At 42.7% G+C, this 25,135-nt stretch overlaps 1 pseudogene; it reads left to right on the top strand.

The window, feature by feature from the left end:
• Positions 1 to 18,146: 18,146 nt before the first annotated feature.
• On the top strand, positions 18,147 to 23,815 carry LOC125397592 (non-histone chromosomal protein HMG-14 pseudogene; annotated as a pseudogene).
• The last annotated feature ends 1,320 nt before the right edge of the window (positions 23,816 to 25,135 follow it).

The following is a 25,135-nucleotide window of genomic DNA, read 5'->3' as shown; positions in this document are numbered from 1 at the left end:
AGGGAAGTAGAGGTAGGGCAATGAGAATAGGAGAATTCTGGAAAAAGGAAAGAGTCAGTCTGTAGTCATCACCCAGAGGCAGAGGAAGCAAGATGAGAATGCCTTGCTGGAAAAGGTACCAAGCCACATGGCTAACACAGATAAGATTTATGGGCTAATATAAGTTATAAGAGTTAATAAAAAGCCTGAGCTAATAGACCAACCAGTTTATGATTAATGTAGACCTCTGTGTGTTTCTTTGGGACTGAACGGCTGTGGGACCAGGCAGGACACAAACCGTGGTCAACACTCAGAGGCCATAAGAAGGTGCCAGATTCCCTTGAACTGGAGTTACAGATGTATGAGCCACCATGTAGGTCCTGGGAACTGAACCCAGGCTCCTCTGCAAAATCAGTGAGTGTCCTAACTTCTGGGTCATCTCTCCCATCTCTGAAATTACAAATTAGGAGGATAGAAACCATCTCAAATATATAAATAAAGGCAGTAGCTATAAATGCTAGTAAACTAGCAATTTCATGGTAGATTTTATTTAAAAACCTAGATATTTGCTGTTCACAAGATAGACCCTCAAATCCCAATGATATAAAGAGTCTGGAGGATGATAGTATATAAAATCACAAATAACCAAAGGAGCCAGGGCAGGGGTGTGCAGTGGTGCTTGGCTGTGATCATGGCTAAGGGAAGCTAAGGCAGGAGGATCTTGTTTGAGGCCACCCTGAGTTAGGAGACATTGTCTCAACTGAAACAGATAAACAAAACCTTTGTTAGAGATGAAGGGGCCTTGGTGCAATGACAGAAGTTCTAGTTTGCCAAGGCTGGGCGATTTGCAGCGTGTATGCATCTATTAAAATGATTGGCACTATTAAAATGATTGGTCCAACCAGATGGACCGCACCCCCCAAAGTGTGAGCCAGGGTAAACCTTGCCTACTTTGCGTTGCTGTTTGTCAGGAATTTGGCCACAGTGATGAAAAATATCTTCCACAATGTTCAATGGGTACGTCTCCTTTTTAGAGTGAGAGCTGAAAGAATTTGCCCAGTTCCTTACGGATTTCACCGTGTCAGGAGCAGCATGCTAAGTCTATGTGATTAGTGACTACAATAGCTTATACTTTCTTTTACTCAGGGTCAGGATACTTTTGTAGTTATTGTTTGTCCTGTAACCCAAGCTCGCTTCCAACTGACCAGTAGTGGAGACTGGTCTTGAACTCCTGATCCTCCTACCTCCACTGTATAAGTTCTGGGATCACATGATCACATGTGTGTTCCACCATGTCCATCTCAAAAAAAAAAAAAGTTCATGCTGGTGAAATAGGTCAGTGGGCAAAGATGACTGTTGCCAAGCCTAACAATCTGAGTTTGATACCCAGGTCCCACATGGTAGGGAAGAACCGATTCTTTGAAGTTGTCTTCTGCCGGGGACTCTGCAACCTTCACAGGCAGCAGAGAGATGAGTGTTGGGAGGCAAAAATGCAATTCAGAGCAAAATGACTCAGTAGCCAATGCTGTCTCAAACCTTGGGAGTTGTTTATTTTAGGTGTATTTAAATACAGCACAATCTAGTAAAAATTCTTCTTGTGATGATTAATACCCAATCACACAGGCACAGCAAAACTATCTAAATCTCTGTGAGGAACAGAGTAAGCTGAGTACAGATCACACGTGACTACATCAAACCTCTCTGTAAAGTGTGTGAGACACCTTCCATAAAGATAGCCACAAAGAGCCGGGCGGTGGTGGCTTATACCTTTAATCCCAGCGCTCGGGAGGGCAGATCTCTGTGAGTGGAGGCCAGCCTGGTCTACAAGAGCTAGTTTCAGGACAGGCTCCAAAACTACAGAGAAACCCTGTCTCAAAAAAAAAAAAAAAAAAAAAAAAGGAAGGAAGGAAGGAAGGAAGGAAGGAAGGAAGGAAGGAAGGAAGGAAAGAAAAAAGATAGACACAAAGATAGATTGTATTCAGAGAAGTTTGCGAGGAGGGGTCAGGAGGAAGGTCCCATTCAGGAAAGTCACCAGGCTAGAAAGTGCATCTGCTCTGGCATTCTGGGCAGAAGACAGCTGTGCTTAACATCCTAGGTCCCCCTACTGCATGTCTGTGAACACAAAGACCTCCATGCCCCTACAGTTCTCAGACTTCTGCATTTGTACCATGGCAGGCTTGGGCCCACACTTCTACACCACATAATAAACATGCCCACTGGAAATAAATAAAAGTGAGCCGGGCGCTGGTGGCGCATGCCTTTAATCCCAGCACTCGGGAGGCAGAGGCGGGAGGATCTTTGTGAGTTCGAGGCCAGCCTGGTCTACAAGAGCTAGTTCCAGGACAGGCACCAAAGCTACAGAGAAACCCTGTTTCGAAAAACCAAAAAAAAAAAAAAAGAAAAGAAAAGAAAGAAAAAAAGAAAGAAAGAAAAGTGTGGGGGCATCCACCTGAGACAACTCCTCGGACGTGGGTTTAAGTAGACGGTCTTTATTAGCCCGCTGGTGACTACACTGGGTGTTCAGGGGCCTAGTGCAGTCCCAAGCCTTCCTTACAGGGAGCTTTTAAACACAAAAACCATCCTGGGTTGATGTACTTCAGTGAACAAGAAGTTAGCCAGAAGAGGAACTATGGAAGTCAAAAAACAAGGTTTGTACATTCAGAGAGCTGCCCAGAACTACGGATTTTGGTGGATTAAGTCTTCACTCTCATTTTTGGCAGGTGATGCTGTCTACATGCTGAGTGTTATGGCCTGAATGGTGCTTCCATCATGGCGTCAGTTGTGCCAGGGTCTGGGAGCCTGGAAGGTCCAGGAACCTTGCTACAATAGTAATAAAGTCCAACTGGATCAAATAACATGATTGCCTTTTGGCTAAATGCTTTCCTTTTCCAGAAGACAGACTGTGCTCACTGATACGGTTCTGTTGCTCCTGTTAATTTTTGTTACATTATAAACAAGTTATAGTTATAGTTACAATTTGTTTTTCTTTTGGAGGACATTGTTCATTTGCAGCAAGGCAAGGAGTTTTTCTTTTCTGTAGATTTATTTGCACACTCCAAATAGTTGTGCCTCTGGAGGGCAAAGGACCGTTTACAGGAATCAGTTTTCTTTCACGCTGTGGTTCATAAGGCTTGACCTCAAATGCCCCAACCACTGAGCCATCTGACTGACCCCAGGAGTTTTTCTTGAATATTTTGGCAGTTGTTTATAATGCAGGAAGAGATTTAGCAGTGAATTTTCAAAGTGAAACCCTAGCACCCATGAGCATATTTTAATGAGTTCTTTATTAACTGTATCTTATAAATACCAATGAGGCCATGTGTTAAAAATAGCCTTGTTCATTTTTAATTGTTCTAATTTTGTTAGTAAAGTGTTGCCATTCGTATAACATAAAAGTAGAATAAAACAAGCCTAATATGGAAAAATTAAATCTCATTACTTTGCCTAACTCTCCTAGTCTGTGATTCATTTCTATAATTAACTTATGGTGATAGTCTCTGCTTTTAGTTTAATACATCTCTACTCTTCAAGGTTTATCAGATCCACATAGAACCAGTTGATTTTCTTCTACTAACACTTAAAGTTTTCTTATGTTTACCTCTCAACCTCTGGATGCTGGTTTTGTTTGTTTATATTTGTTTCAGTTTTACCATATAGCCTAAGCTGCCTTGTGGTTCATGAGCCTCCTCCGTCTGCCTTCTGAATGCTGAGGGTATAGGCATGCACCATAGTGCCCACATCCTCTGTGTTTTTATTACTGGTATTTTATTATTTTTAAATATTGTTCTATTGGTTGCTTCATTGGCTTTAAATAATGTGTTAGAATTCTCTAGAGGAACAGAACATATAGAATCAATACAATCAAAACAATAGAATCAAATGGCTTACAGCCTATGTTCCAGCTAGTTCAACAATGGCTGTCTACAAACAGAAGGTCCAAGAATCTAGTTGTCATTCAGTCCACAAGACTGGATGTCTCAACTTGTCTTCAGGATATGCCAGAACCCCAAAGGCGTAGCATCTAATGCCAGTGAAGGAATGGACTTGCCAATAGCATAGGCTTCTTATTAACTAACTCTTACATCTTAAATTGACCCATTTCTATCAATCTGTACATTACCACGAGGTCATGGCCTACCTGCAAGAGGTTCCAGCAGACATCGTCGTTCTTCTATGGTGGCTACATGGCGTCTTTTTGACTCTGCCTACTCTCTCTAGATATCTCTTCCAAACTGGCTCTATTCTGCCCTGCTGTAGGCTGAAGCAGCTTCTTTAACCAATGGTAATAAAACATATTCACAGCATACAGAGGGGAATCCCACACCAAGCATCTGTATGATAGCTCACAACTATCCATAACTCCAGTCCAGGGAGACTTTTGAGAGCACCAGGCATGCACAGTGTGCACACACATACACTGATATACAAAAACACTCATACTCATGTACAGTTCAAAAGTCTAAACAAATGTACACATAATATCATAATTAAATACATATAACCCTCTATAAGTCAAATAGCATGATTTAAACTACTTTAGAAGGAAAAAAATCCTAAGAGTTTACTATTTATTTTCTTATTGTTTCTAATTCCATTTCATTGCCACTATTGTTGAGTGATTTTTCTAAGGAAGGAGTGAATACTATACTTGCTTTCTTTTTTTACCTCCCAAACTATTTTATATTGGCCTCATGCTTAATTCATAATGATACCGTGTTAAAGATATTTTTCTCAGACCGTTGAGCTATTATCCCACTTATTTCTTCAGCGTTACTGCTTTCATCTATTCGCACTAACAGGAATGGAGAGAGCTGAACGCTTCTCAGACTCTTTCATAACTTCTGCCTTGTGGATGTTGATGCTATGTTACTTGGTGTAGCTTCATTGTGAGCTCTCCCTTTAACATTACGAGATACCTTGTTTGCATTTTTAAACACTTATTTATTTAGTGTGTGTGTGTGTGTGTGTGTGTGTGTGTGTGTGTGTTTGCGTATACCATGGCACATATGTGGAGATCAGAGAACAATTTATGAGAGTGAGTTCTATTTTCTTTCTTTTTTTTCTTTTTTCTAAAAAAGGAGACAGGGTTTCTCTGTAGCTTTGGAGCCTGTCCTGGAACTTACTCTGTAGACCAGGCTGGCCTTGAACTCACGGAGATCCTCCTGTCTCTGCTTCCTAGTGCTGGGATTAAAGGCGTGCACCACCGCCACCTGGCTTAGCTCTCTATTTTCAATTTGTGGATTTGGGGGATTGAACTCAGGCCATTAGCCTTAGTGACAGGTATATTTGCCCATTTACCCACAGGGTTCTCCCACTGTCCCTTGCTTAGTGGTTATTGTTTTCCTCTTTTTTGGTCCAAATCTTAAAGTTGTTGCCAATCAGATTTTGAATTCCCTCTCTGGCCCCAATTTTGTCACCAGAAGATCTTCAGTGAACACTCTCATGACTCTGCAGCCCACTGCTCTGTCTGTGAGCACTCCCATGGCTCTGCAGCCCACTGCTCTGTCTATGAGCACTCCCATGGCTCTGCAGCCCACTGCTCTGTCTGTGAGCACTCCCGTGGCTCAGCAGCCCACTGCTCTGTCTGTGAGCACTCCCGTGGCTCAGCAGCCCACTGCTCTGTCTGTGAGCACTCCCGTGGCTCTGCAGCCCACTGCTCAGTCAGTGAGCACTCCCGTGGCTCTGCAGTCCACTGCTCTGTCTGTGATGCTGAGTCTGGAACATCTCTGAAGCTGTCTTAGAAAGAACCTGACTTGTTTTCCGAGTTTTGAGGAACAATTTTCTTTCTTTCAATTTTTCTGGAAATTTAAATCCAAGTAGTTCTCAAAATTTGAAATACGTCAATTATACCCAAATTGTTTCCCACAATTATGGTCTTGTAAAGATTTATCTGTTTTTATTTTATGTGTATGGATGTTCTGCATACATGTAAGTTTGTGAACTACAGTCAAGTGTTGTCCATGGAAGCAGAAGAGGTTGTCAGATCCCCTGGGACTAGAGTTACAGACAGTTCTTAGCCACTATGTGGGTGCTGGGAATTGAACCAAGATTCTCTGGAAGAACAGACAGCATTCTTAACCACTGGGCAACCTTTCAATAACTATTGCTATGTGTAACATGAGGGCTGGCTTGTTGGGGTTTCTGTCCCTCCTGGTACCCCAACAGCCGGCAAGCAACAAAGAAAATCACGCACAAGACTCCATAAGGTTATAAACTGATTGGCCCATTAGGTCAGGCTACTTATTAGTTCTTATAACTTATCTTAACCCATTATTCTGATCTATGTTAGCCACATGGGCTCAGTACCTTTCTCAGTGTGACAGCTTACACGTTGCCTCTTCGGTGTTCTGCGCAGGAGTGGCTGAGAGAGAGCTTCTGCTTCCAGAATACTCCCAGTCTCTTTGCTCCACCCCTACTTCCTGTCTGGCTTTCCCGCCTATACTGCCTGCCTGGCCAATCAGCGTTTTATTAAAATATGATTGACAGAATACAGATAATTCTCCCGCACCAGCTATGTTTAAAAAAATAACTTTGACAGTATTTCAGAGGGATTAGCCATATTGCAGAATCTGTGGTTTGATCTAGAGCTCCTTGCATTACAGCATTGTTAGCAATAATAAGGGCTGGAGAGGTGACTTAGTAGTTAAGAGCATGTAATCTTGCAGAAGACCTGAGTTCAGCTCCCAGAACCCATGTCAGGTGGCTCACAACCATCTGTAACTTCAGCTCCAGGATTCCAACACCTCTGGCCTCATGGGACATTGTCATTTATATGTACATACCCACACAGAGAAGACACACACCCAAAGCACACAATTAAATATAAAATAAATCTTTAGAATGTGATTAACTGTGGAGAACAAGTGTACCCATGTGAATGGGTTCATGACATAAGTATGGGTGTGTCATGCTTCCTCCATCCGTTTCCTCATCCAGGATGACTGCTCCCCTATAGAAACCTACCAAGATTGGCTAGCTCACTTTTTCATTCAGCTCAAAGAATAAACTCACTGAGTTTCCAGGGCCGCTAGTAAATCTCTATCTTAGCACACAGCCCTCCTGCTCCCAGCTTCTCTGTACATCTGTCATTTCTTCATTCCCAATCACTTCAGTATGTTGACTAAGTTTTCTGTCCTGCCCAATTCCCACAATCGTTACTCCCAAAGAAATCACACAGAAGTCTACATTACTTATAAAATGATTGGCCCATTAGCTCAGGCTTCTTATTAACTTTTATAACTTATATTAGCCCATTATTCTTGTCTATGCTAGCCACATGGCTTGGTACCTTATTCAGCGAGGAAGTCACATCTTGCTTCTTCTGTAGCTGGGTCAGTACTGCTGAATAGGACTTCCTTCTCCCCAGAATTTTCCTATTCTCATTGACCCGCCTCTACTTCCTGTCTGGTTGTCCCGCCTATACTTCCTGCCTGGTTACTGGCCAATCAGCTTTTATTTGAAATATAATTGGCAGAATACAGATCATTGTCCCACACCATCAGTAGTGCCCATCCCAAAGTCAAGCAGGCCATGGCAGCTGTTTAATCACTGGATCTGTTATCTGTACACCTCTGCTTAGTGTTCACTAAGCTCCCAGTGCTTGGATTTTCTTGCTGTCCTTCCTGAACAGCACTAGAAAATCCTATTAGGATTGTGAGCCTTAGTGAGCACACTAGTTCCTCTGTAGTGCTGCGACCAAAGTACTCAGCAGACACAACCTAAGGAAATTTTATTTGGGCTCATGGTTTCAGAGTGGTTCAGTTCATCATGGCAGTTTATGGTGGCAGCACAGTGTGGTGGATGCCGTTGACATCACGGCAGAACCAGAAGTAGAGAGTAAGGAAGGAACTCGGGGTCAGAAATAGCATTTAAAGGCCCAATCCCAGTGACCTACTTGTGCCAGCCTATGTTCCCCCTATGCTCTTTGCTGCCCGCTATCCTTTCTTTTGGGAAAGTATCCAAAATTCCAGAGTTCCACAGCCTCCCCAAACAGAGCCAGCAGCTGTGTAACAAGTGTCCAAATTATGAGCCCGGGGAAGGCATTTCAGAGTAATACCACACTAGTGAATATTTTTTCAAAACTGGTACACATTTAGAGAGCTTTTACTGACACGGTAGTTAGATTAGCATCGTTTCAATAGGGATGACAGGCATTTGTCATCAGAATAGATGATAATGAAAGCTACATCAGCAAGTCCAAAAGTTAGAACAACCTACCTGCCTGTAATCTTATCATTTCCACATATCACCAAACTCAAGGCATTTTACAGCTGGCAGGGATGATCTTTGCAGTGCCTCCCTACCTTCCATGTGAGGAAGAGCAACACAGGTCATCAGAAAACAGGCCATGGCAGTCAGTGCACAGGCAAAACCCACTGACAAAGTCATGTTTAAAGCAGAAATTGAGGAACAGCTGGGGTTACAGGCTTTTCCTAACTCACCCCATTTTTGATTTGTGTGCTAATTAGTCTACACATTTAATTTTATTATAAATATATGTGATGTCATTATATGGCTGATCTTTCTGGATTGTTTTTGTTTTGAGACAATCTCTCACTTTGTAGTGCAGACTGGCTTCAGACTCACTACGTAGCTCAGGTTGGCCTCCAACTTCCAGCAATCTTCCTGACTCAGTCTCCTGAATGCTAGGATTTCAGATACAAGTTACCATGGCTGGTTTTAAATTCTGTTTTTGGAAAGTAAATCTTATTTTCTTAGTAGATAGATCAGTTCATTTGCTTTCATCATCACCTGCATCAAAATCTCTATTTTCTCAATTCATTTGGAATTCTATTCTTGAGTTCTTCTTTAAAGGGACCAAGCAGCAGTACAGTGGACTCACCAAGTGGGGGCGCCTCCAGGTCTAGCATACAGCACACACAATCCTGATTATATCCATTCAAAACGTGAAGTGTGTAGACAGCACAGGAAATATACGGATGTAAGATATTAGGTTAAAGATATCATGTATCTATGAAAAACCATTAAACTGTATGTTTAATATGTGTACATTTTACCACATACATATAACACATCAGTAAAAATTAAAAATTCTTCGTTTTGATACAGGGTTTCATGTAGCCCAAGATGGCTCAAATTTGTGAAATAGCTAAGGCTGACAAAACCTCTCCCTCCCAAATGAAAACAAGTGTTTAGATCCACAGTACTGGAAAAATAACTAAATAGCTAAAAAATAAAATAACTATCAATGAGAGGCATTTTACATAAAGAATCATAAATTTTTCCCTGTTATTGAACATGGTAATGAAACTTCACAAGGAGTGCTAAGTGTGAGCAATTTTCCTGAGTAGTGGGAACATCTATTTTTCTAAAAAAAGATATTTTAGCTCATTGTAGTACATTTAAAACATACGGGTGGATAAACCATGAACATTATGCTGACAGATAGGAACGCCATATGAATGAGGGCTAAGAGATCACATCTGCATGTATTATTAACATACACAAAATTTATAAACACAATATTGAGTGAAATGTCTAAATATCATTCCGATGTAAACTTTTACATAGTTCCAAAAATATTCAAGATAAAATGTACTTAGGGATGTCCACATGGATAGCCAATGTTAAAGAAATGCCAGACAGGGGGAGGTGTAGGGAGGGAACAGGAGGAGAGGAGAGAGGGGGGAGTCTGTAGTTGGGATGTAAAATACATGAAAAACATTAATTAGTAAAAAAAGGAAAGAAAGAAAGAAAGAAAGGAAGGAAGGAAGGAAGGAAGGAAGGAAGGAAGGAAGGAAAGAAAAGAAAAAAATACCAGAGAACAGTTATTGTCCTGTGAAATCAGGCCAGTAGCTGCTCTTAAGGGGATGGAGGAAGACGGTTGGTTTGCATGAAAATGGCCCCATAGGCCCGCAGGGTGTGGCCCTATGAGAAGGTATAGCCTTGTCAAAGTAGGCGTGGCCTTGATGGCGGAAATGTATTGCTGGGGGCGGGCTTAGAGGTCTCAGATACTCCAGAAAAGTCTAGGGTCACACTCTCTTCCTGTTGTCTGGTGATGTGGATGTAGAACTCTCAGCTTCCTCTCCAGCACCAAGTCCACCTGCCTGCTGCCTGCTTCCTGCTGTGATGACAATGGACTGAGCCTCTGAACTGTAAGCCAGCCTCTATCGGATGCTTTCACTTACAGAGCTGCCGTGGTAGAACACTGACTAAGACAAGGATAGGAACAGAGAGGGCTGCCGAGGTGTGGCAGCGCCCCTCACAGTGCTTAGCTCCTCTCAGGAGTCTAAGCGACCAAGCCCATGAGAATTGTAAATTACAGCATTGGTGATGTAGATATGGATTAGTTGGATATGGATTAGCAAAGCCTTAATTAGCTGCAGTGACTAGCTGCTATTTGCTGCCTCGTATCCCTTCTTTTGGCAAACAATCCAAAATTCCTTGTTTACTATCTGGTTTAGTTGGAATTGGGTTCAAGCTTACGGCCATGGCAATGATTCAAGGGTGATCATATAATACACTTGGGGGTGAGAGGCCAAGATCCTTCAGGGAAAAGCATTTGCTCTTGCCAATGGTCTTGCTGTGGGAAGCAGTAAAGCTGGGTAAGGGGCAGTGAGCACATGCCACACGTGCAAGGCATGAAGTGAGCAGTCAGAAAAAAGCATCCTGGTCACAGTGAGCACCGCCAATTCAGGGTCAACTTGAAACTACCCATAGATTTGTCAGTTAAACTGAGTCAATGGATGCACCTGTTTGACTCAGTCACCTGCGCACTGTCAAGTTCAAGGAAGACTTCTCATTGCTGCCCTCCAACTCCCTGCTCTAGGACTCATCAGCCACGCTGAGTCCAGATACTTGCTTGCATATGGAACACACACACACACACACACACACACACTTCATGCCTTTAAACTTTTACATAGATACATACATGTAAGTTACTTTTCTCATTACTGACACATTCATGACAACAGCAACTTAAGACAAGAAGGGTTTATTTTGATTCATAATTTAAGGAGGGGTACAATCCATCATGGTGGGAAGGCATGGCTGCTGCAGGAGAATGAGCCCACAGTCACCCAGTCCCTCCAGCTAGGCCCCGCCTCCTGAAGTTGCCACGGCCTTCAAAACTAGAGCCACAGCCGACAGAAAATGAACTCGGCGATATTTCTGTTTATTTTTATTTGTTTGGCAGGTTTTTTTTGTTGTTGTTTTTGTCTTACTGGTCTTTTGCTTGTTTATTTTAATTTTTGCTTTTTGTTTTTTTCAGGGTATTTTTGTTTCTTGCTTTTGTTTTTGTTTTTTGGAGGAGAAAGAGAAAAAGGTACCTAGAATGTGGAGGTAGGGAAGTGGAGAGGACCTGGGAAGAACTGGGGGAGGGAAAACATGATAACATGTATGATAATTAAAAAAGAATATTTATATGAGGCTAGAAAAGATGGCTAGTTTTTAAAAAGTCACCAGTTGGGTCCAAGTGTTCAGACATGAGCCTACAGGGAATATACTCCATTCTAACCACAATAGGATGCATGTTTTTACAATTTTTATTAGGTGTGTGTGCGCACAGCACGTGTCTGAAGGCCAGGAGACATTTGTGGAGCTGACTTTCTCTCTGTCCACCACGCGCCTCCCGGAGAGCAACCTAGGTCATCTGTCAGGCTTGGTGACAAGCATCTTTACCCTGCGCCATCTCCCCAGTCCAGCCATTTTTTTGTTTAAAGAATGGACTGCTGCAAGTTCAGTAGAAACTTCTTGTGCACCGCCCTGATTTCATGCTTCTCCACCTCCCCCAGAGGAAACCACCCGGCTGCAGCTGATGTGATCAAGTTTGCCAGGTTGTGGAGATCATTTGTCTACCCAAAACCTCCTCATATGCACCAAAGGTTTAACTAATTTCCTTCAAGGTAAAACGAGACAGGAAATAACAAAAGACCGAATAAACAAACCGTAGTCACATCAGAATCCACAAGGATTTTTGTACGATAGACTCATTTCACAAGGTTCCCCAAGAGAAGCTATCCACAAGCCATGCCAGCCTTCTGATTAATGTTGCTAATAAAGGACAGAAGAGCCTGTCCATCAAACTTGCCTCAGCAAGGCCAGTGATTTATGATTAGATGACATTGTTAGAACCTATTTCAACCCCAGGAGAGGAGATCATTTTTGAGGCTAGAATATCTGTCCATTCTCTTGGAAGCAGACAAGACTTGTCTTGCTTCCGTGAAAGGAGAGGATAGCCGGATGGGATGCTCCGGTCAGCTGGGGCTTGCAGGATGAAGGATCTGTCTAGCAAGCAAAGCAACGGAACCAACGGGAGCATCCCTGAGCACTTTTGGATTTGTTTTGTTAGACAAGACTTTAGCTCTGCAGCCTCAGCTGTCCTCAGATGCGCTGTCACCCACGCTGGCGCTGAAGTCACCGCAGTCCTGCTCTGCTTCCTCAGGGCTGGGGCTTGCCTAGGAGACACCACACCACAGTTGAGTATTTTTGGTTTTTCAAGACAGGGTTTCTCTGTGTAGCTCTGCCTGTCCTGGATCTCACTCTGTAGACCAGACTGGCCTTGAACTCACAGAGATTCGCCTGCCTCTGCCTCCCTAAGTGCTGGGATTAAAAGCATGCACCACCACCACCTGGCTTGACCTCCCTACTTACTGTGGTATGTGAACCTAGAGCTTCACAAAAGCGAGGTGGTTCATTCTCTCATGGAACTATAGTCCTAGCTTGAATTTTTTTTGATATAAAATTGATATAAGATTTCAAGTAACCCAGGCTGGTCTCAAATTCACTATGTAGCTGAGCATGACCTTAAACTTCTCATTCTTCTGCCTTCGCCTCTCTTGTGCTGGGATTACAGCTATGTATCACCCCACCTGATTTACATACTATTGAGGTTCAAACCCAGAGCTCTAGCCTGCTAGGCAAACAGTCTACCAAGAGATGCTTGGAAGATATCTTTTTCTTATAGTTTTGATTTTTCTTGTCATATTCAGTTTTAGTGATAAGTGATTATTTCTTACAAATGTAGTTTGTTTATTATTGCCCCTTTTGGGCTACAATGGAGAAAATTTGGAAAATGATGCTAGCCAACAAGAAATCTGGTGATTTGATTCTACTATATTTGCCAGTTACTAAGAGATGCCAACAGTAAAGTCAAATTAAATTCAGAAGACTTTTGGAAACCTCTCAACACTATTCACTAGAAGTGTTTGCTCATTGCCCAAAACTGGGTCATTGAGTCCGCCTTCGTAAGTGTTAGGGTAGAGTAGCAGTCCACCCAGTGGGTCCCGGGACTGATGTGTCCTTCCTCCTCTCCTGCTTTCTCGTCCTTATCAAGCCAATCCTGAGGATTCAGGCAACTCCTACCTGTGCCATAGTTCAGGCTGTTTCTGCCCCGGAAGCTTATTCATGACCTTACATAGTGCCATGGTATCCTAGCTACAAGTAAATTAAAACTCCAAACATACAGGCTAACCAGACATGACTTCTGCTGAGTGCTCATGTGTAAACAGGCTATAAGTTTATAAAGTGAGAATGGAATGTATCAGGTGTGGTGAATCAGAAATCTTTCCTTAAAAAAGGGTTGATTTATTATGTTCTGGAAGCATGCATTCCTGCACACCAGCAGAGGGCACCAGATCCCACCATATGTGGCTGTGAGCCACCTCGTGGTTGCTGAGAATAGAACTCAGGACCTCCGGAAGAGCAGCCGGTGCTCCTAACCTCCGAGCCACCTCTCCAGTCCCAAATCAGAAGTCTTGATGCGGACTGAAAATGGGTTTGCTTCTTCAGAAACCAGGGATGTTTTCTCATTTTTACATTTAACACTTTTCATAAAACATAGTACCTCAGAGTAGGACACCTAACCGTAATCCCCTGTGCCGTCTCTGGATGCTGGATTACGGGGGTCAGGTTATGTTCTTTCACCTCCGTATAAACCTAAGTGGAGTTTTACCTCCAGATGGGCATTCATTGGACTTCTGTATGGAAACCTCCTTTGTGGGGTCCAACGAATGATAACTGGCATAGCTGTGTCTCCTTTTCTCTTTTCTACTAAAGAGATGCAGGTTAATTCACTAGCTTAAGGACTTCCTCTGCATTAGAACTCTTAAAGAATGAAAATGTTTGCTAAGAGCATTAGCTCATCTGTCCTTCTGCTGTGACATCTTTTATGTATGAGATGTAAATGGCCAAAGGAAATCCCCGACCTCAGCACTTAGGATGCTGAAAGCAATCCATGACAAACTGATATGAGAACGGATGTGTTAACAGGTTCGAAGCAGCAGTTAATGGCTCATCTTTCTCAGCAGATTCTCTGTTTTAAAGAAAAGGGGTGCATAACGCGATCTTGAGTCCCGAGAAAGGCAGCTGCAGTCAATTTCACAATAAATTTGCTTTTCTCATTGTCTTCTGTGGTGTATGCAGAAATGTTAGTAGAACCCTTCTTTCACAGATGGAGCCCTTGAACATCTCAGACTTCGGAGTTCATCCTGGTTAAACACTCTCGGTTTGTAAATTCCTAGCAGCTGGAGGCTGGTATAACTCCTATAGAGAAGCCCATCATCCTGAATGAAAGCAATGGCCATTACCCCCCTTTCCTAGTTCTTCTCTATGCATTGTTCAATAAGCCCCTGATGAGAGTCTTAGAATAGGAGAACCCTAGATTTGAAGACACTGTTCCTGCATCTGAGTGCATCCTCGAACTGGCTGTGTGATCGCTGATGTGCAATGTAATCTCTCTGTCTCTTAGACCTTTGTCTGCAAACGGCCACCAAGTTGCCAAACAAGACAGTGATGACAAAATGAGGGAGCTCATGGGAAAAGAAATGCAGAAAGTTTACTCAAAAACATTTGGGAATGAGCATTTTGATGTAAGCCTGGAACGCCATCTTTCTGGAGGCTGAGACAGAAAGGAAGAGAGACGGAAGTCAGCCTGGGTTGCTCAGGAGAACTCAACAAACCAAACAAAATAAAAAAACCATCCTTTTAATCTGGAGCTGTAGGGAAGTCATATAGTGTTCATCAACAGCCAGGAGGTCCTGGGTTTGCTCTCCAACCTCATAAAACAAACCAAACAATCTAAGTTGATACAATTTTCAACCATATTCTTTGAAAGAAAAGCAGGAGCTGGAGAGGTGGCTCAACAGATAAGTACACTTGCTGCCCTTGCAAAGGACCAGAGTTCAGGTCCCACCACCCACGCTGTGCAGCTCACAATTGCCCTGAAATTGCAGCTCCTGGGGATCTGAAGTACTCTTCTAGCCTCCACGGACATCTGCATGCACATGTACACACTAACACACGCAAACACAAATATACAAAATAAAATAAATCTTTGCCAGGTGTGGTGGTTCATTCCTTTAATCCCAGCAACCCGAGGGACAAGGAGGCAAGTGTCTCTCTGTGAGCTCAAGGCCAGAGCTTGATATATATATATATATAGAGAGAGATCTTTTCCATACCAAAAAAAGAAGCAGACCACACCTCATGTATCAGCCAGACAGCGTCAACAATTATCTGCTCACAGCCAGTGATGTTGCTTTCCCATTTCATCAAGTTTGCCCTAGCCCTCGGAAGACTGTTATAAACCCATGCCCCTCCCACCGTTAATCACTTTAGATTGCACTTTGAGAAGTCTGTTTCCAAAGCATCATTATTACTCTTGTCATCCTTCAAGAGCTGACAAACACTCAGCCCTGTGCATTTTCCTAATTGACTCATGGTTCTTTTACAGTTCTTTCATTTGACTTGGTATTTTCACAGGGTCTACACATACAATTTGGCTGGTCTTCCTTTACCAGTCTAGTTTATAGCTGTGTTGTTCAATATTATAGGCACATGTGACTGACTCCAACACATATGAACTGAAATTTAATTAAAACGCAGTCTCTTAGTTGTGCTAGCATGGCCAGACATCCACACTGTCACTGTAGAAAGTGTGAGCGCCGCCGCGGATCTCGAGGCTCCCTTCTCTCTCCGGTCCGTCTATTCTCTTCAATTTAACATTGAAAATGAAAACAAAACCCCTGAAACCCAAGCCAGGCATGGCAACACACTTCTGTAATCTCAGCACTTGAGAAGCCCAGGGCAGAAAGTCACAAGTTTGAGGCCAACTTGGGTGAATGCTGAAACCCTGGTCTCAAAAGCAAAAACAGACGAGGAGGAAGAGGAGGGGAGAGGAAGAGGAAAAGCAGAAGGAAGTGGGGGTGGTGGAAGGGGGAGGACAGGGAAGAGGGAGAGAGAGAAAATCCCAGATCAATTTTCCACATTTTACTGATCGAATTCCTGTGTATTGTTTATATCACCATTATTGTTGCTTCTGTGTGTAAATACATGTGTGCTTGCACACACATGTGGAGGACAGAGCTCAGTATCAGGCGTTTTCTCCAGTTGTTTCTGAGACAGGTTTTCTCAACCTGGAGCTCCTGAGCTGGCTGGACCGGCAGGCCAGAAAGCCTCAGGGACGCTCCTGTCTCTGCCCCTGTATCACTGGGATTCAGGCTACAAATATCCCAAATTGTCTGGATTATTACTGTATAATTGTTATCAGCCACAAATCCCAGGACGTATTGGTATAGAGAAATTAACTTTTCTGGAGGTTGTAACTCAGTAGATTTGTGACTCTTGAGTTGTAACAGCACAAACATCCACACTGTCACTTCAGAAATGTGACGGGGCCGCTGTGGACCTCAAAGTTCCCCTGTCACAGATTCTTAGCTAATTCTGGAGCATTTATAGATTTGGACCTAATGGCCTCGGAAAGTGGTTAATTGTCTAAGCTGAACTACAATCCCCAGAATTCCTCTCTGGCAAAGCGCCTGTGGATTAGATCACAGCAGACCTGTGAGAGAGCTGCAAGAGAAACTAACTGGGTAGTGGTAGTGCATGCCTTTAATCCCAGCACTCAGGAGGCAGAGGCAGGAGGATCTCTGTGAGTTTGAGGCCAGCCTGGTCTACAGAGTGAATTCCAGGTCAGCCAGGGCTACCCTGTCTTGAAAAACAGAGAGAGGGAGAAAGAGAGAGAGAGAGAGAGAGAGAGAGAGAGAGAGAAGCTTCAGGTGCCATAACACACACACACACACACACTTTTATCTAGTTTTTTTTAAATATTTATTTATTATATTATGTATACAATATTCTATCTGTGTGTATGCCTGCAGGCCAGAAGAGGGCACCAGACCCCATTACAGATGGTTGTGAGCCACCATGTGGTTGCTGGGAATTGAACTCAGGACCTTTGGAAGAACAGACAATGCTCTTAACCTCTGAACCATCTCTCCAGCCCTTTTGTCTAGTTTTTAACAAAACATAGTCTAGGTTCTATGGTGAAAATTTTTGCAATTTTACCAAAGTCTCTAATTGATTGACTTGAAGTTAACAGAAAGAGAGAATCTTGTGCAGATCTTAGAAGTCCATTTAGAAAACTTTAAAAGACAGATAGGCCTGGACTCAGACAGCTTCGTTGTCCAGTCCTGTCCAACCTTTACAGAGGATTGATATCGATTCCTTACACATTCTTCCAAGCTACAGAAGAGGGAAGGACATTTCTCAAACCATTCTCTGAAGCTTAATGTAAAAATCAAAGGCGCTGTAAGAGGAGAAAGTGTCTCTTTTGAGCATAGATGCAGCAGAAATCCGCAGTAAAATACTAACGGACCACTTGTTGCAGGGTGTTGAGAGACATTTTACACCATGGCCAAATAAATAGAATTTATCTCAGAAATGCAAGATTTATTTAATGTCTGAAATCAACTAATGTATTAAACAATGTCAGTGTAATAAGCCACGGTTGACAAGGGAACTCAGTAGTGAAGTGGAGACTGCTTTTTCGTTCCTGGCCACCCAAGCCCAAGTAATCACACAGACACTATATTAATTACAATATTGTTTAGTCTCTTAGCTCAGGCTTCTTATTAACTAACTCTTACATCTTGAATTAACCCATTTCTATTATTTTATATTTTATCATGAGGCTTGTAGTTTGTTTTCTCTTGTTTCTTGGGTGACTACATGGCATCTGTCTGACTCTGCCTTCTTTCCTCCCCTGACGCTGCTTGGATTTTCCGCCTTGCTCTGTTCTGCCCTGTCATAGGCGAAAGTGGCTTCTTTATTAATCAAGAGTAATAAAACATATTTGGCAGTTCCGGCACAGTGGTGGCTCCATGACAGGTTCGGCAGCGCCTGGGCCTCCCTCCAGCGCCCCCACAATGCCCAAGAGGAAGGTTATTGCGGATGGAGTGGCGAAGGTGGAGCCCGCCCCTGCCAAGGTGGACGCAAAGCTGAAAAAGGCCGTGGAAAGGATAAATCATCAGATAAAAAAAGAGCAAACAAAAGGAAAAGAGGAGCAAAGGGCAAACAAATTGAAATGGCCGACCAGCAAACTACAGATCTGCCTGCAGAAAACCGAGAGACTGAAAGCCGGAGTTCAGCCTCTGAAGCAGAAGAGGAAGAAGCCAACTCCAACTCACCATCCATCATGTCTGTCAGTGTCCCCGCCTCCCTTCTTGTACAATCCGGAGGAATATTTTTAACAACTATTTTGTAAATGCGAGTTTTTAGTAGCTCTAGAAACATTTTAAAAGGTGGGGAGAAAGCCCGCCTCATCCCATTTTTTAAGTGTAAATGATTTTTTAAAGAGATTAAATCACTTGCTGGTTGTTTATTTTTTTGGCACAACCAGAAAATAATAGCAGGATACTGAATCAGGAGAGGCTGTGATGTTTTGGGGGTCACCATAACATTCCATAGAGGGGGCCAGTTTTATATCCTACAGTACAAAGCATCCTAAACGGTAATTTGGAGTCTTGGTCGTGCATTTGTGTCTGGAATATTTTCAGTTATATCCAGTCTCGTGTTTCTAGTGGAACTGTTGGCTAAAACCCCCCTCCTCGGCCCTTGCCTTGTCAGGACTGTCTGGTCTCGGCAGTCCATCTTCCTAACAAGGGTGATAATGTGCTGTGAGAGACGGAACTTCAGAGTGTGGCCTGTTTGTGGCACAGTGGTGAGTCAGTGGAGGTGAGGATTGTGAGAATTTGACTCTATGAGGTCTTAGGGCAGACTTGCCAAGTGTGAGGATGGAACATCACTTAGAATACGTTCAAAGAGAAACAACACGTGGCTCTTGGGTATGTGAGCACAATGTATGACTGACTCTTCAGAGTTTGGATACATGTTTTAAGAACGGAAATGTCTGTGTAGTTTGCTTCTCAATCAATAAAATCTCCGTTGTAAAAGAGTTTTTTTTTTTTTTTAAAAAAGCCATATTCACAGCATGCAGAGGGGAATCCTACATCACAGTAGGTGAAGGCATTTGTTGTGTAAACCTGGTAACCTGACTTTGTTTCCCAAAAGGTACATAAAGGTAGAAGAAGAGAACCATCTCCACAAAGTTGTCCCCTGACCTCTACACCACTGTTGTGGCGTGTATGCCCACATGCATATGGCGCTTTACAACACACAATAATAATAAATTTAGAAGCAATACAAATGCATGAGCATGTTTGACAAACGTCAGTGCTTCTATTTTATTTTTAAATTGTGTGTGTGCACGCATGTACACATGTGTGGATGTGCACATGGGAGTGCAGGTGCTCACAGAGTTCAGAGAAGGCTCAGATCCCACAGGGCTGGATTACAGGCATTTATGAGTCACCTGATGTGGGTGCTGGGAGTCAAACCCATGTCCTCAGAGTGGACAGCAAGTGCTCTGAACAACTGAGCCATCCCTCCAGGGCCCCAATACCTTTTCAAGATAAAAGCAATAGAAGGGAACCTTCCCCACCCAAAGAGGACACCTGGGAAAAGCCAACAGCCAGCTCACACACCATAGTAAAAAAACTGTGTTCTTCCTAAAATTGGGGATAAGACAAGAATAGCAAGATAAGTACCCCTCTCTTTCTCTCCACCTCCCTTGTGTTTTTGAGATGGAAGTCTCAATGCTGCCCATGCTGGTGACCAACTTCTGGGCTCCTTGATGCTCCCACCCCAGTCTCCCACGTAGCTGGGGCTATGGGCTTGGCCTACCATGCTAAGATTATTCTCATCAACTTAAGTGATCGTTTCATTAGACATTCTTTCCAGGGAAATTGGGGGAAGCCATTTTTAAAAAATGGCATCTGAATTAGAAAGAGAACTATTAAAACTATCTGTTTTAAATTAACATATTTTTACATGTGGGGATGGGGGATACAGCTCAGTGATTCTATGCTTGAGGCTGACATCCACCAGCTAGCATCCCATAAAATAAAAACAGAAACCCTAATGAAAATATTATATTACTTTGGTGTGAAAAGTCTTTCTGTATATGTGTTGTTTTTATTGGTTAATGAATAAAGCTGTTTTGGCCAGTGGTTAAGCAGGACAGAGCAAGGTGTAGATAGAGGAAGAAAGATGAAGGAGTCAGGAAGACGCCATGTAGCCACTGAAGGAGATAGATGCCCATGGGAGTCCGTTGGAACCTTGTCAGTAGGCCATGACCTCGTGGTGATGCACAGAATAGAGATGCCTTAGTTTAAGATACAAGCGCTAGCTAACAATACACCTAAGTAATTGGCCAAAGAGTATTGCAATTAGTATAGTTTCTGTGTGATTACTTCAATCTGGGCAGCCAGGAAACAAATGAGCAGCCTCCACCAACAGAATGGTGCCAATGTGGTCAATTACATCCACATAAAACCTGAGAGAGCAGCCAGGGGGTGGTGGCGCACGCCTTTAATCCCAGCACTCGGGAGGCAGAGGCAGGTGGATCTCTGTGAGTTTGAGGCCAATCTGCTCTACAAGAGCTAGTTCCAGGACAGGCTCCAAAGCTACAGAAAAGCCCTGTCTCGAAAAACCAAAAGTAAATAAATAAACCTGAGAGAGCTTGGGAAGTAATTCTAGACACAAAAGAACAGAGTTAAGCATGGCTTCTTGGTAGCTGCATTATTTTTCAGATGGGCTCTGTTTCCTGGTGGTGAGCAGGGGCACCATGACTCCTTTAAGAGAGGTCTTCCTGACTCAGGCAGCATTGGCAGTGAAGGCTGCTTGGCTTCTTTAGGGGAGGGCATCCTGGTTCGTGTCAGTTGCACAAACAGCTCTGGCTCTTTTAGGAGGCTGAACACTTAAATGGGGTTTGTAAGCAGCGTGTTATAAACTGCTTAATGGTGCGACATAGACCCGCTGCTTACCTGGAACTGGGATGGTGTGCACGGCTCACAGAGGCAGTGAACATGCCTCTGCCATGTTAGACTAGGTGGCAGCCTTAGTCTTACCACACTGCTTAACATTTTAAAAAGCAGTCCTGGCCAGAAAAGGATTACAGATATGAAATAGAGACAGATTCAGGTTTAAAAAAAAAAGACCTCTAAATGGATCACAGTATTAAATAAATATACGAAGGTTTGGGAGAGAGAAGAAAAAGAGTAAAGAGACAGTAAAAGTAATATAAAAGAGTACGGACAGTCATAGATTAAAGGAGTAAAAAAAATAAGTCATGTAAAGATGGAAAATACACAGAGAGTCTGGATTATGTATATTATTGTGTTTTCTTTGAATTTTTTGACTGGGAATGAGCTAAGTACAGAGAGACGTTTCATTGTACAGGCTGCTATGCTAAACCAACATATATGATTTAAAGGTATCTTGACATCAAAATTTGGGTCTAAGGATATGTTGCTTAGAAAAAGAAGTTCTGCTTTTGTTTCCACAGAGGTTAGAAAACTAATTCCTTACAGGCTAATAAGATTTGATAGACCAAGACCACCTGAAAGGTATCCATGAACACCAAAAAATACTTCACCCAACAAAAAGCAGGAAGCAGTTTGGAGAATACTATATCCAAATTCCCAAATATTGATTATAAATGTTTGTTTTCATTTAAAGGAGGATATGATATAGAGATGAATACTTTGCATTGGTATGGATCTTGGTCTATTGATAAAAATTTAAGGTCAATTTTGTTATATGTATATTTATGCTCTTGATTAAGGTATTGGGATTGTGCAACTCATTTAAAAATGTACTGTATAATTAGGAAAACAGGTTAATAGATAATCATCTATAATAGTCAAGCTTGTAGTCCCAATGTTACAGAAGATCTTTGGGTCGAGGCAGTGAGATGTCTCTGTCATTTCTAGAGCTTTGGAAGTTGCTTACAATATACTTCTTGTTTACTTAGGTAATATTATATCCTTCTGAAGTCTTTGATGGAGTTGAAGAATAGATAGTTATAGTTTTCCTTTGTTATGATAAAAGATAAAATAGATATAAATATTGTAACTGTAATTCTTTCTTGATAACTGTTTTGTTATATGTAATTTTACTATGCTCAAGTTAAAACCTTCCTTTTTGTTTGAACAGAAAAGAGGAAATGGTGTGGGAATTCCTTCTGCATATGTGTTGCTTTTATTTTTTAATGAATAAAGCTATTTCAGCTAGTGACTTAGCAGAATAAAGCAAGATGGAAATTCTAAGCAGACAGAGTCAGAAAGAAGGCAGAGTCAGGAAGACGCCATGTAGCTGCTGAAGGAGAAAGACACCAGCAAGAGTGTGCTGGGAACCTTGCCGGTAGGCGACAACCTCATAGTGATGCACAGATTAATAGAGATGGGTTAATATAAGATATAAGAGTTAGCTAGCAATATGCCTAAGTGATTGGCCAAGCAGTGTTTTAATTAGTACAGTTTCTATGTGATCATTGCAGCTCTGGGCAGCCTCCGACTACATTCCCTGATTCCTTTGGTACCAGTCCTCTAATCCAACAGTTCTAAAGATACAAAAAAGTGGCTGAAGTGGCCTTGGGTGTAGAGATTGGAGAGGGTGGGAAGGGAAGGAGGCGTACACACAGGATGAAACCTTCTCTAAGGCGTATTATGGTGACAATGGCTCTGCTTCTGCAATGCACTCAGTTCCTTAAATCTGCAAGTTCATCTTAACATTCAACCAACTGCAAACCAGGAGTAAACACATGTGTGCAAACTAAATGTATGTTTGCTAGAGGTCAAATCCAGGACTTGGTGCTTGCTAAACATATGCAATGCCACTAAACCCTACTCTCAGCTGCCTGAACACATTGATTTTTTTTTTACTAGCCTTTAGTGTACAGAATAATGAGTTTCACTATGACATTTCGGGACACATATGTCATTGTGCCTTGCTCATATTTGCTTCTCTCCTACCCTCCTCTGTCTTTCCTCTCTGCTTCTTTAGTATCCTTTATCCTGAATTTATTTTTTAAATTGCTTCTGTTGTGAGTGTAGTGGCGGCTTAGCAGTTAAGATCACTTGCTGCTCTCGCAGAAGACTTGGTTTGGCTCCAGTCACCTACATCATGGCTCACAATCGTCTGTACCTCTAGTTCTGGGGATCTGATGCCTCTTCTGACCCTTATGGGCACCAGGAATGGACATGGTACACAGACATACACACAGAAAAACATTCATACACACAAAATAAAATAAATAAATCTTTAAAACAACGTTTCTCTACTAAAATGTTTAGACTTTTATGGTCTCGCCATCATCTTTTAAGCAGTGTAGAGTAGCAACCATTAGTGTCCTAGTTTTATTTTATCACATATTCTAAGTAATATAGAAATGAGCTGCAGTTACATGGGAGAATGGGCATAGATTATATGTAGATACTACACCATCATATCCGAGGAATTTTACCATCTATGGATTCTGGTATCTGTGGAGGGTCCTTGCTGTACTATCTTGAATAAAAATCACCCCCGCTGGAACATAGAGACTGATACTGTTAGGAGCTCTGGTCTTGTTGAAGTAGGTGTGGCTTTGTTGGAGGAGGTGTGTCACACGGGGTGGGCTTTGAGGTCTCAGATACTCAGACCTGGCTAGTATGTCACTATTCCCTTCTTCTGTTCCCTGCAGATCCAGAAGTAGAACTCTCAGCTACCTCCTCAGCACCGTGACTGCCTGCATGCCACCATGCTTCCTGCCACGGTGATACTGGACTAAATCTCTCAAACTGTAAGCCAGCCCCAATTACATATTTTCCTTGGTAAGAGCTGTTGTGTCATGGTGTCTCTTCACAGCAATAAAACCCTAAGACAAACACCTTGTGGCAATGATACTGTAATCAACTCAATCAATACTTTAAACAGGTAAATTATATTTGTTTTATGTGAATTGTATCTCAATAAAGCTATTATTATTATCTTTTAAACATTTTATTAATCCTCTGAGAATTTCATACGGTGTATGATATTTTAATCATATTCACCTCTGACTTTCAACTCCTCCCAGGCTCACCCACACATCCTCACCCACCTTCCCGTGCGCTCTCTCTCTAAATGTAAAACAACTGAGCTCAATTTGTGTCGTTCAACTCCTCTTTGGAGCAGGGCTTGCTCTGAAATGTGGTTGACCTACCAGGGCCACATGCTTAAGGAAAATTGAGTCTCCCCCTCCCAGCAGCTGTTAACTGTGCATAGCTCCTCAGGTGAAGGGTGGGACTTCATAGCCACCTGCCCCTTCCCTGCTGGGATTTTGTCTGGGTTGAGCGCCCACGGGCCTCGTGCCTGCTCTTGCTGAGTTCATACGTGCAACAGTCCTGTTGTGTCTGGAAAACAGTTGGCCTGAAGTCACCCGCCACCTCTGGCTCTTACAGGCTTACAAGATGCTTCCTGAGCCTCAGGGCTGGGAAATTTCACAGATATGATACAGAGTGATACATTCAGGGCTGGGGAATTTCACAGATAGGATACAGAGTGATACATTCAGGGCTGAGCACTCTTGGTTCTTCCACACTGGACTGCGCTGGACTTCCGCACTGACTGTTGTCTCCAGCGTGGGCTCTGCTGTGAGTTGAGAGCTGCACTGATCTGGGCTCCCGGTTCACACTGCACCTCAACAAAGCTAACCTTTCTGAGGAGAGACGCAGGGCTCTCCTGAGTTCGGTGACTCGAAAGCATAGATGAGTTTGTCATTGCTCTCCTTTCCTCTGGATTCTTCCTTCCTGACTCCTGTGGGCAAGCTTCAGCCAAGTCCCACGGGAACACAGCACATTCAAGAGTTTGCCTTATCTACTACCTGCTCTGTGGACTTTCAGGCTTGCTTAACCAGCTTACAGTCTCAAAAGTCAATTCCTATGACACAGTAAGTATATTCAATTTCTTTGGTTGAAATCTGACTTTGAGATATGCCATCGGCAGAAAGATTTTTCTACAAATGTTCATTGCAAGAACCTAGGCCAGACATTTG

The sequence above is a fragment of the Myodes glareolus genome, chromosome 12 (assembly GCF_982192425.1).
Source record: "Myodes glareolus chromosome 12, mMyoGla1.1, whole genome shotgun sequence".
NCBI lineage: Eukaryota > Metazoa > Chordata > Mammalia > Rodentia > Cricetidae > Myodes > Myodes glareolus.
The sequence above is the reverse complement of the archived record's forward strand: the minus strand, read 5'-3'. Positions and strand labels throughout refer to the sequence as shown.